Raw genomic sequence first — 13,340 nt, forward strand, 5'->3', positions numbered from 1 at the left:
AACAATTATGCTGGTTTGTCTGCTTCTTTTGTGGACCTCTCGTTTGTGCAGCCAATATTTCAATAATATTGTTACGCCTGAAGTAGGGGTACGGGGGTTTATTGAACGGAAGCTGGGATGGCGAGGCCGCACCGGATAAAACTGCCGAGAGATCTTCTTCTTCCCAAGTCCACACTTCTATTCCCTCTTATCAATCCGGCACATACACGTCGTAATATTTCCCCCTTCGCAGACGAAGCGCACCGCGCGTTTCATGCATCGTCCCGCAGTCTAAAAGCTTTGAGGCGAGCCACATGGGTAACCTCGGTCTTGGTTGATCGTCTCCCACTAGCTGTCAGTCGTGCTATTTTATAATCTACTGCACTGAGGCGCTCAAGGACAACGAATGGGCCAGTGTAGTGGGCGAGAAGTTTTGTGGACAAGCCACGCTTGCGGATAGGCTTCCACACCATTACAAGGTCTCCCGGTTCATATGTGACGTGGCGGTGCTTGCTGTCGTAGCGGAGCTTTGAGCGGTCTTGCGATGCTATAGTACGCAGGCGGGCAAGACGCCGAGTTTCTTCTGCAAGGCATAGTGTTTCAGCTAATGAAGGATCGTCATTGTCATAAAACGAAAAGATAGTGTCCAGGGTATAACGAGGGGGTCGAACGTAAAGAAGGAAGAAAGGGCTGTGGCCGGTGGTTTCGTGTTGGGCAGTGTTGAAGGCATACGTGATGAACGGTAAGACGTCGTCCCAGTTCTTGTGATTGGACGCCACGTACATTGAAAGCATATTCACCAGTGTCCGGTTCGTTCGTTCAGTAAGGCCATTCGTCTGTGGATGGTAAGGTGTCGAATGACGAAGTTCCGAGCCACACATACGGAGCAGTTCCTCAACAACGTCTGCCGTAAACTGACGGCCGCGGTCGCTTATTATGACGCGAGGAGGTCCGTGGCGCAGTATGATAGAGTGCAGGAGAAAGGAGGATACTTCGCCAGCAGTCGCAGATGGCAGGGCGGCCGTTTCGCAGTAGCGGGTCAGGTAATCGGCGCACACTACAATCCAACGGTTGCCTTTTGCCGAGCGTGGAAAAGGGCCCACGAGGTCAATGCCAACTTGCTCAAAGGGAGTGCTGGGAGGCGTCACAGGCTGTAGAAGTCCAGCCGGAGCAGTCGTGACTGATTTGTGCGTCTGGCATTGAGTGCAACTGGCCACGTACTGCTCAACTGACTGGCGCATGCGTGGCCAGTAAAATCGCTCCTGTGTACGAAGGAGTGTTCGCGTCATTCCCAGGTGACCCGAAGTTGCGTCGTCGTGCATGGCGCGCAGAATGGAGGAACGGAGTGTGTGCGGCACCACCAGCAAGAAGCGGGAACCCGTGGCCGAGAAGGTCCTCTTGTAAAGTAATCCTTCACGAACGCAAAAGCGTCCGGCCAAAGTGGACGCTCGTGCTTCAGCAAATAATGGCTCCAAGCTGACATCCTTCCGCTGTTCATTTTCAAAGGTGGTCTTGTCCGGGAATACTGGAGTCACTGACGCAATTAGGTGATCGAAATTGTCGGCATCGCAAAGTGTTGTAGTAAGCGGCATCCGCGAAAGGCAGTCAGCGTCAGCGTGCTTCCTGCCACTCTTGTATGACACCGTGAAGTCATACTCTTGCAAGCGGAGGGCCCAGCGTGCCAGGCGGCCAGATGGGTCTCGGAGGCTTACAAGCCAGCACAAGGAATGATGGTCTGTGACCACTTGGAAGGGACGACCGTACAGGTATGAACGGAATCGCTGTACAGCGAAGACGAGTGCCAAACATTCTTGCTCAGTCACTGTGTAATTCCGTTCTGGTTTACTTAAAGTTCTGCTGGCATACGCAATGACATGTTCCTTTCCACTGTGTCGTTGTACTAGAACTGCACCTATGCCAATGCCACTGGCGTCAGTATGAACTTCGGTCGGCGCCGAAGGGTCGAAGTGTCGGAGAATGGGCTGCGATGTGAGTAAGAACTTGAGTTGGTTGAAAGACGTCTCACAGTCATGTGTCCATTCAAAGCTAGTACCTTGACGTAGCAGACTGGTCAAGGGGAAGGCAACGTCGGCGAATGCGGGAATAAATCGGCGAAAGTACGAGCACAGGCCTAGGAAGCTGCGAAGCTCTTTCGTTGAGCGAGGTGGTTTGCACGCTTTCACAGCTGCTGTCTTGCTCGGGTCAGGCCTGATCCCATCTTTGTTCACAAGGTGCCCAAGTACTAAGGTTTGTCGCTCGCCGAAATGACACTTCTTCGAATTAAGAACAAGGCCAGCGTTTCTAATGCATTCCAGAACAATGTCCACGCGTTCGTTGTGCTCACGAAATGTGCGCCCAAAGATCACGATGTCATCTAGGTAGCACATACAGACGTTCCATTTTAGGCCACGCAGAATGGTATCCATGAACCTTTCGAATGTGGCAGGAGCATTACATAATCCAAACGGCATCACGTTAAATTCATAAAGTCCGTCTGGAGTTATGAAAGCAGTCTTTTCCTTGTCCGCTGGATGCATGGGAATCTGCCAGTAGCCTGAACGTAAATCGATAGACGAGAAGTATGACGCCGAATGGAGACAGTCCAAGGCGTCATCAATTCGTGGAAGAGGATAAACATCTTTCTTCGTGATGGAGTTCAAACGGCGATAGTCGACACAAAATCTCCAGGTACCGTCTTTCTTTTTCACAAGGATCACAGGAGCTGCCCAAGGGCTCGATGATTCTTGAATGATGCCCTTTTGGAGCATTTCACGCACTTGATTGTCTATTATCTTGCGCTCGGACGGCGATACTCGGTACGGTTTTTGTCGGATTGGCTGTGCTGTTTGTGTATTTATCCTATGGCGTATACGAAATGGAGGAATGGAAGGCGTATGGTCACTCTGGGAGAAATCAAAAACTTGCAAGTACTTTAACAAAACGTCCACAAGCATTCTGCGCTTGTCGGCAGTCAGCGCCTTATCAACCATAGGTAAAACTTTCGAACTGTCTGAGCAGGCGGTCACTTGTTCATCCCGTCGAACGTCACTGAGGACAGCTACTGTTGTTGGCGAGTATTCTTTAAACGACGCTAGCTTAAGTCCTCCTGGTAGCAGCACCGGTTCGTTTGAATAATTCGTTGTCCAAAGGTCTGAACGACCTTCACTCACTGAAACTATGCTGTGGGGTACCAACGTGTTCTTCTTTATACAACTTAGATGGAAAGGCTCCACTAGCGCATCGAAACTGGTCTTATTGTCGTTAATATGCGAAGAAGCTACTGGAACGCGCACAGCACAGAAGGCCGGGATAACGGTATCTTCATAGACTCGGAGCGCACCGCTTTCCGTACCCGAATTCTCGATAAGTCCATGAGGAACAGCGTCACTTATGATAACTTCGCCATTTCGACAGTCTACAGTGGCTCCGCACATTCGCAAGAAATCTATGCCTAGAATGATGTCATGAGTGCTCCGCGGAAGAACCGTGAATTCTGTCACAAACACTTGATCACTCAGTAACACTGCCGCGGTACAAACACCAATCGGACACAACGAGTTGCCGCCCACGCCACAGAACGTTATCGCTTTCTCCAACAAAAAGGTCACCTTTCTTCCCAAACGAGCTTTGAACGCAGCACTCATGATCGACACGGCGGCTCCAGTGTCCACCAAAGCCATCGTATGTACACCATCAACAAAAACTTGCACTTTGTTTTTAAACATAAGCACCGGTGGAGGTATCTCTTCTTGCAGCGAATCACCAGCGACCTCACCCCCAGCGGCCGCGCTGCCTAGTTTTCCGGAGGCGGCGAAGGGTAGCGGCGCCTAGGAGACGGCGACCGATTGGAGCGAGGGGCTGGCGGGGGTGTCAGACTGCGGTCAGAGGCTGGAGAACGGTTTCGCAGCGGCCTTGGTGTCTCGTAAGATGCGCTTCCAGGGAACGTTGGTGCTTGTGCAAAGTCGGACAGGTGGGATCTCGGTGGCCAGTCGTACCTCGGCGGCTGCCGGTAGTTACAGTACCTGGCAATGTGGCCTTCGACGCCACAGTTGTAGCAGATGGGTAGGGGTCGCTCGCCGAACCACTGCTGAGAGCGCTGGGCTGTGTAGGGTCGCCTAACCGAACGGGGTGGAGCAGATTGCTGAACGGGAGCTGCGCGCCTCTGTGGGGCGGGGCCGGGACGAAGACGTTGGTCATACCGCTGGTCAGACGCGAATGAGTCTCGGCGTGGCCACGAAGCCCTAGCTTCGCGAACGTCTGTCACAATATAAAGAAGTGAATTCTTAACATTACCAAAAAATGATTCTTAGTATCACGTGGTCGTGGCGTTGACGAAAGCAGCAGTAGGCTTCTTCAGATGAAGCCCTTTATTTGCCGAAGTTGTGGCCATGCAATTAAAAGCCAATTACAGCAAGCAATGCACGCTGTAGACTGATACCAGCGCAAAGTGCATCGGTAATCGACAAACCGATCATCGTTGGGCGTTTATACAATACACATCGAACTTTCTACCCCTATCACTGGTGGTCAGAGTAATCACTGGTGGTCACGAGAGCTCTCAAATGATCGCGTCCTGCAGGCGTTTTTCTTCCTTCCTTCCTTCCTTCCTTCCTTCCTTCCCTTCCTTCCTTCCTTCCTTCCTTCCTTCCTTCCTTCCTTCCTTCCTTCCTTTCTTCCTTCCTTTCTTCCTTCCTATCTTTCTTCCTTCCTTCCTTCCTTTTTCCTTGTTTCTTTCCTTCTTTCCTTCCTTCCATCCACCCATCCATCCATCCATCCATCCATCCATCCATCCATCCATCCATCCATCCATCCATCCATCCATCCATCCATCCATCCATTCGTCCATCCATTCATTCATCCATCCATCCATTCATCCATTTATCCATTCATCCATCCATCCGTTTGTCCGTCTATCGATCCGTCCGTTCATCGTATCTATCTATCTATCTATCTATCTATCTATCTATCTATCTATCTATCTATCTATCTATCTATCTATCTATCTATCTATCTATCTATCTATCTATCTATTTATCTATCTATCTGTCTGTCTGTCTGTCTGTCTGTCTGTCTGTCGGTCGGTCTGCCTGTCTGTCTGTCTCTCTGCCTATCTATCTATCTATCTATCTATCTATCTATCTATCTATCTATCTATCTATCTATCTATCTATCTATCTATCTATCTATCTATCTATCTATCTATCTATCTATGCTTTATTATTTCTACATTTTATTACTGGTAGCGCACGTAGTCTTCCAGACAGGGTTCAAAGTTCATCGCACGAAAGGCTCCTTTGCTTTAATGCTCCCTTTCTTCCGCTTTTCTTCCAGCGCAACTGCTAGCAAGCTATAGATGGCCACTCGTGACAGCAAGAGAAGGTGAACATGCAAAATATATGTGTCAGGCTGTTTGCCTGGTCTTCCTCATAACGTGTAGTCCCAAAGAAGACCAGTCTGGTAACAAATGAAAATATCTAGAAGAAAATAGGCGAAATGAGAGCGTATAGAATCCAGGGGCAACAGAGAGTAGTAGCTGTCGAGCGCAAACACTTATCCCATCTCCATCCCCCCTCCTACACTTCCTTCTGGGGCTCAATGTAAACGCGGTACGGATGGGAGGTGCACAATAGTGGGGGCCTTCCTCCTTTTAGACACATTGGCTTCAAGGATTAAGAATATCGTACACGTCGCGTGACTTGGTCTACTTCATATGCGAAGCATTTCTTAGCGAACTTCGGCGACTTTGAGCGCATCTATCTATCTATCTATCTATCTATCTATCTATCTATCTATCTATCTATCTATCTATCTATCTATCTATCTATCTATCTATCTATCTATCTATCTATCTATCTATCTATCTATCTATCTATCTATCTATCTATCTATCTATCTATATATCTATCTATCTATCTATCTATCTATCTATCTATCTATCTATCTATCTATCTATCTATCTATCTATCTATCTATCTGTCTATCTATGTATAGATGTGTTTGTTTAAGACAATCTTATTTCCGGATATATCAAACACAGCCTATGTGCACACATAAAATGCGTATGCACAACAATGCGTAAGCACAATGCAAGCTGTTATATACAACAAAAAGAACTTATTGCATATGCAGTGACGTACAATGCAACATTGTACAACGAAGGCAGGACATTCATGACATCGAGATGATTACACTTAAATAAACAGTAAGGCTATGTGAACAAACAAGGGGGGGGGGATCATTCACAGTTTAGGGTTTAACCTCCTTGGTTTTAGAAATGTTTAGCGAGCATTGGGCCGCTGTGCCATGATTACGGTGAACTAGTAAATAGCATGAACTCGAGGCGGTTAAAGGTGGGAAGTAGACCCGAAGCGCAAGCCGTAAGAAAGTGTGCGTGTGCTACCACTCGTTTAGTCCTTGGAATGTCGGTGCTGGATTGCGGTGCTTCTATATGGAGAATATATGATGAAAAGATGCGAGACGGTGGTACTTGGAGTGTTGAGTAGATGGACGAACGGTTACACAGATAGATGCATGGATTGACGCATGAACAGACGCAGGGGTGGATGCATGGACGGACGCAGGGGCGGATGCACGAACAGACGAACGCACGGACGGGCAGATGGATGCATGGACAGTCACACAGACGGTCGCATGGACGGACGGAAGCGAGAACAAATGGACGGACGAATGCTTCGCCCCACTCTCCATCATTCACTCCGTGAATATGCTGCCAATTTTTTTTTCATAAACACGTAAAAAAATCGGCATTTCGATAACTTATGAAATCTTACATAGAAAAGTATCTGCTCTTTTGAATATGTAAAGAAAGCATGCGTTCTGATATCTAACGAACTTCGCAAGGCTTTCTCCTTCCCAGCGCCCGGGTGGCCACCGCTGTCCCACTCTTCGGTCACATTAATATTTCCAAGTGCCTTCCGAAGTGATTGATAGGCATTCACATATATTTGATCCAGCCACTGAAGAACATACATATTATGAATGGTATCAAAAACTCCGAGAAACAACATGTGCCTACCATCGGCCGCCACAGATGATTGAAGGGAAGCTTACGACGAAATAAGGAAACAAGAAATAACCATTGTATTTTCCAGAGCCACGCTTTCGGCAATTTTAGCTCTGCTTTGGTTTGCCGCAATCATAATCTATTTGTGAGAAATCGCTAGAACTTGAGATGGTATGCAATGGTGACATTTTTGGGCCACTGATTTTTTGACTCACTTCATGTAGACGAAACGCTGCAAACACAGCTAATGATCAACTTTTGTGTTTCGTAAGACATGCTAAATTGTCAACATGTGATGTTAAGCATGTTCTATACACCCAATAATTTTGCCTCCGAAATATGTCGTGAGTCCGGAAATCACATAAGACTCTTCAGGAACTACGCAGATCATTCCCCGACTGGTACACGGCCGGACTCGACTCCTCCTCCGGCGCTCCCCTTAAGGAGCGTGCGGAAGGAGCGTCGAGTCCGGCCGTTACTGGGACTACCGAGCTCTGAACTTTGCCGAAAGGAGGCGCCAGCCAGCTACTGCGTATCTTCGATTAATAGTTGGGCAAGTATGTCTGTTCTCTTTTACGCAACGCTCATCGTTATCCCAATAGAAGAACGGGGTCATCCAGCACGCATTAAGTGGTCGTCTAGACTCCGCTTTTCATCTGGTGCTCAAGTTGCGATTCCGGACGTTCATATAAAATTTCAAAAGGGCCCACCAGAACACTGCTCCAATAGCAATCAATCCGCGAATCCGGACGTTAATATAAAATGTCAAAAGGGCACACCAGAAGACTTCTAGCTCCAATAGCCATTACGGTTGAAAGATGAAATAGCGATCAGATATAAGTTTTTTACGAGTGTCTTATTGCAACGGGCTATAAAGGAGCTTTAAGTAATTGAATGAATTATGAATAAGATGAGAGCGATGGTGTGAAGGCATGCAGTTGGATAAAAAATTTCCTCCATGTTAGGCACTCTTTTCATATCTATAAAAGCCTAGAGAGAGAAAGGGAGAATAAAGTAAGGGAAAGGCAGGGAGGTTAACTAGAAATTGGAGCATCCGGTTTGCTACCCTGCACTAAGGGAATGGAGAATGGGGAATAAAGATGGCAAAGAAAGCGATGAGCGAAATAGACTTGCGAAAGAGAAAAGAAAAAAAGTTAGCTGACGTGCTATAGCCTATTTATTAGGCCACTACCACGCAAAAGTTTTAATAAGGCCTTCACTGATTTTCTGTGCGAAGACATATTATGTCGCATTTCAAGCCTAGAGGCACTGAAAATATTAAAGGTCCCCAAATATTGACCTTGGTGTCTGGTTACTGGCACTTGAATGTGAGTGTTTGTGTTCCCTCGTGTATTCCTTGCATTATCTTCATGTTCAGTTCTTCTGCCGAAGCACATCTCTAAGGCCATGTAGAAAGTAGCGCTTGATTTGAGATCAGGTCCACCAGGTGCCGCGACTTTTTCAACTACTCGCTATAAAAGCCTCTGTTCTTGCAAACAAATTGTCGAAACATTATTGATTAATTGTCTGCAAAGTTTGGTGGCCCTAAATTCAAGAAAGCCTACGTTCTTGTACAAAAGCAAACTTAGTCTAACTGAGCTTGAACCGACACCATCTAAGTAGTAGCATTTTATGTTAAGGTTTTCTTTAATATTTGGAAAGGTGCAAGCGAGCGCTTGACCGAGAGTGCTCGGAGAGAAGCAGGAGTGTTACTTGGAGCTGTGGCCACAAATGAGTAAAGAATAAAATTATGCAGCCAAAACTACCTTGGAAAACTCAGGTACACAACACTTACATAAAGAAAGAAGAGATTTGGGCTTGGCGGCCCAACATGTGTGAAGTTAGTGGCTGTTTCCAATACGTGTTTGTGTCCTTGTTCAGCCAAGGCTATTTTATTCAAGTATTTTACCCAATGAGAAGAAATTGGAACAGTAGTGCTTATTAGCAATTGCCTGTCAAGTAGATGATCTGTTTGCGTATCACTAAAGTTTCATCGAAGAGTTTCCTTTCTCTCTTGTCTGGTAGGAATTACCACTTTCGTTCTTTAGTTTCTCTCTTCTGATAGGTTACCTTCTTTACAAAAATTCAGCAAGTGTCCTCCGAAGGGTAAGTTAAGAAAGAAATAATATAAATGGTTGGTCTTACTCGTATGTCAAATATTCTTGCTCTGCCAATACCCCTTGCCTCGTTCTCTTATTAGTACCCCCGTGCGGCACGGTTTCTTATAAAAGAGTTCGTTTGAGGAGATAGAGAGAGAGACTTAGAATAGAGATTGAGAGAAAAAAATGGTATAGAGCAACGCCAAACGACCGTGTATTCAGCTAACTACCACCAGTCGTGCACACCGCGACGGAGCCGGTGGCTGCTAGCATCGCGTGCTGATGAATTAACCCCTATAACCTGCACCGATCATTAAAGGTGCGCGCCTTAGAAAGGCCCTTGTACTTCGGTAACGCAGAGGTGTTAGCACCTCTCATCTATAATGAAAACAGGAATAAACAAACTAAGCTCAAGCGTGAGAGGAAGGAATGAAGAACAGCGCCCGAGGATGGCGTTGATGGCGCTGACCAGCGGCTGCTAACGACGACAAGGGTTTTCTCGGGCAGGATGATGGAAGTGTGTGGTCGACCTGTGCAGTTACCTAACGGAGTAGTTTGTAAATAAGATATACGCGCGTGAGTTGATACAGCTGCGTGCAGTGAAGTGAAGATGGGTGTGCCAGTGTTCTTATGAACTCAACAAACATTAATCAGTAGCTTACGTCTCGATTTCAATGCAGTCGTGTTGTGCTAAGCCTCTGGCTTTCTTTAGAGATTGTGCGAAACTCCCGAATTATTTTTATTTTGTTCGATTATTTTTTTTGTTAGCATGCAAGAATAGTTTCCGATGCCTAGCGGTTGTGATTTCACCGCGCTTGAATAATTAGTACGTTTATTCTCATCTTTTATACGAATTTTTCATTAGATAAGTAAAGTGAAACTTCTTTAGATACAACATAGTACAAAAAGCCTGTTTTTTTACTACGCGTTCGTGCCCTTATATTGGCCAGTGGAGCAGCATGGGCATTTTTGCCACAATATGCATTGTTTTTCGTGGCTTTCCAAATGAGCTTGACATTTATTGAACGCTCTTGAGGTGTCCTTGTACATAATCAACGTCTTTTTTTTTGCATTTTTCTCCTCAGGAGCCTTCAGTGAACGATTCGGGACTTGAATGGTTTGCCCCCATTTTTTGTGGCACATACGTTTTGCGCCCGCAGAGAACTTCTTTACTTTCACCTGACCCATCTAAGCGATGAACCTTATGCGATGGCTGGAACATATACATGCGCTGGGAGTTTTCCACCTATGCACGAATGTTTACGCTGGGCATATACAGCTCATCTGCAATAAAACTAACGCCAAATGCAATTTAAAAAACATAATACTTGTGGGCGGGAAGTGGGTTAATTTTCATGGACAGATGACAAGTTTGGTGCCTTTCTTTGTTTTTTCAAGAAACAAAAAGCATTACTCCAGAACCGTAGATTTTGAACAGGGTCTCCATATTGTATAACGCATTCCAACACTTGGAAGGGAACAATGTTCTGCGCTTAAATTTTCACACGAATGGCGTACTCGCGTGGCAACCACTTCGCGTAAAAAAAATAAACATGCTTACGTTGTAGAAAACGCAAGCTTACTTTGGGTGCAAGCTTTCAGCTTATTGCATCGCCACGTTGCACATCCTTGCCACAAATTACGCAGAACGCTTGATAGACAAGTATACATCGAGCACTTTTTTCTGCGTTCTTGCATGCGTGCATTGTGTTGCGTCGCTTTCATCCACGTCGACGCTCCCGTTGACATCCTTTTTGGAAGGACACGTCACTTGACGTCCTCATCTATGACGTCGTCACCCATGACGCAAGGTTTCACCACAATGGAGTGATTACCTTACATATTTGCACACGCAAGACTACGAGTAGTTACGACGTAACTACAGAAGAAGAGACAAGGACAGAAAGTACGCTCTTTTGTCCTTGTCTCATCTTATGTAGTTACGTCGTAACTACTCGTAGTCTTGCGCTGTGCAAATATGTTGATTCCAAATCATCAACTAGCCCAAGCATCTGCATTACCTTACTGTGCCGAAGCATTCCAATAGAGGATTTAGCATGCAGTGAAAAAAAAAAGGAGATCAAACGTGGCGAAACGACTGATACATAAAAAGAAATAAAGGGGGTCAGGGTTGAACCGATCATTGGATCCCTCAGCTTTCTTTAGTGGCCTTATGCCTCATCTTTATTTCTGGTCATACATTTCTGCGTCATCTTTGTTTCTTATCTCCCATTTTAAATATTATTAACACATTTCCTTTTTTGCATCTTCTCTTCAAACTGCTTTCTTTTAGTGCTCTTTTTTATCACATTTCACTCTTTTTAATATGCCTTTACGCTATTTTTTGCCTGGCTTCATTTCAACCTCAAATTTCACCTTCTTCATCGTTTTACTCGTCCACGCTTCTTTCTTCACTTGCACTCCAATTTGTTTAGTTTATTTACGTTTTTGATAAGCTGTGCTGCTTGTCACTCTCATAACTGCTGCCTGCTTCGCCAGCTCAGAGCAGAGACGTACCTGGTGACCCGCCTTACAGATCTTCTGCCAACTCTCCCTAATTCCTTAGGAAGCCATCTCCCGGTCCCCGTAACTCACCACTTCCCGTTTATGGAGCCGAGGTCTTCGCAAATAAGCTGTACTTCTTTTCCGCTACATCCTTCGCGCTTACCACTACCTTATCGCCATTCTTCCCTCTAACATCGAGTTATTTTCTTTCCATACGTGCATCTATATTTTCTCTGTGGTTTTGCTGTTCCTGTCCCGTGCCGTCGTTGGCGTATTGACCACAAGAGGCTTGATTCTCTTGTCTTGCGGGCTTCGTGGCGTGTTCCGTTTGCGTCTCCTGTCCTTCCCGCACGACGCTCACCTGCTCATTACTGTCTCTGTGGAAAGAGCTAGGTAGGATGGAAGCAATTCTTGTTCCCCGAGAGTTCTGCACCACGACGATTAGGGTGGTTGGTATTTTGGCCGTGTTGTTGTCACCTGTAGGCTCACTCTTCACACTATTCCTCATCCAATTGAACTCCTGCTTTTTCGCTCATATACTTTCCCCTCATTCTTTCCCCGTGTGGCTTCTTCTGCGTTTTTTTGTTTTATGAATGTAGTGTGGAAAACTGAATAGTAGCGTCCATTGTTGCAGAAGGGATGTTGCCGAAGTGTGTGGTCTGCCCAGAGAAGCACCTGTTCATGTCGTTCTATCCTATTTTTTTTCTTTAAATGAATTCTACGTAAAAAAAGAAACATCTTCGAAGCAGTTTTGTGCCTAAAAAAAGCGAGAGCAAAAGCTTTAATGAAAGAAAGAACTGAGCAGGCAGGTCAATAGGCGGCCGCCATAGACACCGCCTGGCTGAAAGGCAAAGAGGCTATACACGGCTGTAGTGGTGGACAGCTAGGGAGAGCTACGGGACGCCCTCACTATCCTAAGGAATACACGGTGGCGCAGCAAGCCGCGATTGCTTTACATATCAGGAACAGAAATTTCATAAATGTATACTGATTTCAAAGCATTAACTGGGAGCTTTGACAAGTGCTATGCCGCTGAGATTGTCTACAATGCAACGCTATCGAAACTGAAATACGAAGGTTTCCTAATTAGTGGGACAAGTGAACGAAGTTCGAGGGGATGTTTGATCTGGCACGACGATCCACTTGCCGCGCTGGTCAGACCAGACCCGAGGCCCACTAACCTTGCGGGTCATAAAGATAATTTGATCACGCACACAGATGTTGCATAATACTACTACTTGGGCCGCAGGCCCACTGCCACCCGTCAAGTTGAGCAAAACGCAACGAATCACGTCATTTTACTGCCAACGGGAGTTTATCTCCGTGTAATCAAGAAAAATTCATTCTAAAAGTGAAATATAAAAACAATATGTTGCGTACAATAGCATAATTTGAATCAAACATGTGCTGGTGGGCTGTCCTGCAACTCTCGCCAACCCGGACCAAAAATAGTTTCGTTGGTACAAAACTCTTCATATCAACTGAAGTACTTCCACAATGGGCGGATCAGATGGTTCGCAGCGATGGCATAAGGCTGTATGGTTATCGACGTGGACACGGCCTGCCTCGTGGCGAAAAGGAAGGGCATCAGGAAACTAATAAAGTTTTGTTAATGAATGGACTGAATGAAGAGCTTGCTAACATCCTGTATTATATTTGTGGAGCCCACCGCTTTACGATGAATGAATGTATGAAACCATTATTAGGGAACCTGGATCATCTACAGGAGTTAT

This window comes from Rhipicephalus microplus, chromosome 7 (genome assembly GCF_043290135.1).
Source record: "Rhipicephalus microplus isolate Deutch F79 chromosome 7, USDA_Rmic, whole genome shotgun sequence".
NCBI classification, from domain to species: domain Eukaryota; kingdom Metazoa; phylum Arthropoda; class Arachnida; order Ixodida; family Ixodidae; genus Rhipicephalus; species Rhipicephalus microplus.